Below are 2,576 nucleotides of genomic sequence, written 5' to 3' on the forward strand. Positions count from 1 at the left end.
AAGGCCCATAGCCAGGGAGACAGACCAGGGACAGACTGCACTTGCTCCCGGTGTAGAAGGGATTGTCACTCCCGGATTGGCCTTTTCAGCCACACTAGACGCTGTGCCAGAACCACCTTTCAGAGCGCGATACCATAGTCTTTCGAGACTGAAGGTTGCCAATACTACTGTAATATTAGCTGTTTTGTTCTTAATGATCCCAAGCATAGAATTGGCCTTCTTTACTGCCGCTGCACATGGTATGCAATGGTAGTGGAGGGGGGGGGGTGCACGACACAACACAAACATTAGGATTAGGCCATCACTGTACTTTTTCTTTCTTTCTTTGATCGGAGTTCAAATCCCAGATGACTGAGGTGATCTCTACCTGCAGAATGACAACAGTAGTGGTTTATCTGCGCTGGATGAATCTGTTTCATACTTTCCAGTTTCAAGCTTGCAGGAAAGGAGAAAATCTCTGCTACATAAAAATGGAATCGTTTTACTCTATTTGCAAAAATATGCTGGAAAATGCATGAAGAGCATAAGAGTTAGAAGATCAGTCCATTTCCCCTCCAGAATACAACTTTCCAGTGACTGTTTTATATCAGCTTGGTTTGGGGCTTTGCAGGGTCAGGATCCCTACTGGTTCAGGGTCTTTGATTGACCCAGTAAGGCTGGTTGGCAACCTTCAGTCTTGAAAGACTATGGTATAAGCCTACAGCACCCAGTATTCCCAAGTGGTCTCCCATCCAAGTACTAACCAGGCCTGACCCTGCTTAGCTTCCAAGATCAGACGAGATCAGGAATGTGCAGGGTAACAGTTGCTGCTAAACTCAATGGAAAAAGTCAATGCATTTTATACAATTAAAAAAAAAATGCTGTATAAAAAATGGGATTAATCATGGCTGGGAAATTACTGTGATACATGGTCATCCTATCCAGTTTTGCAGCACCAGTGCTGCAGTATGCAACCCCAAGGTAAAGGAACAAATGTTCCTTTATCTTGTGGAGGCCTCTGTGACTGTCCCTCCACAACAGCATGCCCCATTGGCATGGCTGCACTGGAAAACTGGATAGGATTGGGCCTTTATGCATTTGGTCTTGCAGTCTTGGGTTCTGCAATAGTCTTTCAGTCCTGAGTAGCTGATGGTGAAGGCTGGTTTGCCCTTGGGAACTGGGCGTTTTTCCCCATTTCTAGTGTATTGGAATTGCTGACGTAGCAAGGATTATGATAGAAATTGAAAGTTTAAATCCTAATAATTTTAAAATTTTCGTGGAAGATCAGTTAAGCAACCTTTTTTGTGTCTTTAAAAATTGCCTCACACAATTCAGTTATTTAGGTTTGGTGTTTTCCTTGGTTTCTATTGAACTGTGATGCAGCAGAATGAGTTCCTTAGGGAAGAACTCTTGCTTTTTTCACAGTTGTTTAATAAAGGGGTGTGTGTGTTCGTTCCTAATTTCACCCGGAAAACACAGAAATAAAGTCCCTTCCTTGCAAGGACTAGGGTGAGTCAAGGCATTTCTGTGCCAGGGCAGGTCAGTTGGGTTATAATTGGCTCTAATTAACGCTCCCAGAAGCTGTGACATTCCTTACATGAAGCCCTGGCCTTCAAAGGTGTGAACAAAATTTGCAGATGCCGAGGAAATGTGTTCCAGGCGGAACCTTGCGTTTAAAAGCCAAGTGATCACTATGACAATTGGCACAAAAGGAAATAGCATAAGTCATGTATTTCTGGATCTGTATTGTCTTCAAATGGTGGTTGTACAACCGTCATGCGTTCCACCTTGGGACTCTGGGAACCACAATCTAATGAAGAGCACAGAGAAAATGTTTGAGGAGTTAGTATGTAATGCTGATATTTAATGTGTTGGGGGTTTTTCTTACTATTCTTCTCCTTGCTGTCAGGAATAAGTCTCAAATCTAGTTGGGTTAGAGCAAACAGTCTCCTCTCAATCAGATTTAACCCCAGCCCATCTGCCATCTACATATTGCTTTGCTCTTTGTCCAATTAGAGCAGCTTGCTCAGGGTTAGGCAGAATTCCCTCCAGAAAGGGGTTCTTCAGGGTTGCCAAGTCTCATGAGTTTATCGTTAATCTTCTGATTTAAAAGTTCTGATTGAAGGCATGACATTGTAAACTTGCAATCATATTTTGAGATTTTAAAAAAATGGCCAAACATCAACAGTGGTGTGTAATGCCTTTATTAGTTCTGCTGGAAGTCACAAATTATTGGATGAGCTTTTAGGTTTCACAGAACACTTCTTCAAGTTGAGTGCTAATAAAACGGTGAGGTGGAGGAAAAGAAAAGAGAAAGATGTTAGTGGAAAGGGTGTAAGTGGAACCCACACATGTGAAAGCTTTACAACAATGATTGATGAAGTGCTTTGAAGACTATCAGCCCAATCCTGAGCTACCCAGTGCATGAGGCTGCCACTGCGCCAAAATGGCTACTGCAGCATCCAACACACCCAGAGCGGCCCGCGGCGGCTCGTCGGTGGAAAGGGACATTCGTCCCCTTCCCCGGGTAAGGAAAGTAGCCCCACAATGGGACTACTTGATTCTGTGGCGGCTCTTGAGCCAGGGCAGAATCAAGG

The 2,576-nt window shown here is 43.7% G+C and overlaps 1 pseudogene; it reads right to left on the reverse strand.

Annotated features, from left to right (window-relative positions):
• Nucleotides 1-694: 694 nt before the first annotated feature.
• LOC136646514 (5S ribosomal RNA) lies at nucleotides 695-814 on the reverse strand (annotated as a pseudogene).
• Between the last annotated feature and the right edge of the window lie 1,762 nt (nucleotides 815-2,576).

Source organism: Tiliqua scincoides, chromosome 3 (assembly GCF_035046505.1).
Source record: "Tiliqua scincoides isolate rTilSci1 chromosome 3, rTilSci1.hap2, whole genome shotgun sequence".
Lineage (NCBI taxonomy): Eukaryota > Metazoa > Chordata > Lepidosauria > Squamata > Scincidae > Tiliqua > Tiliqua scincoides.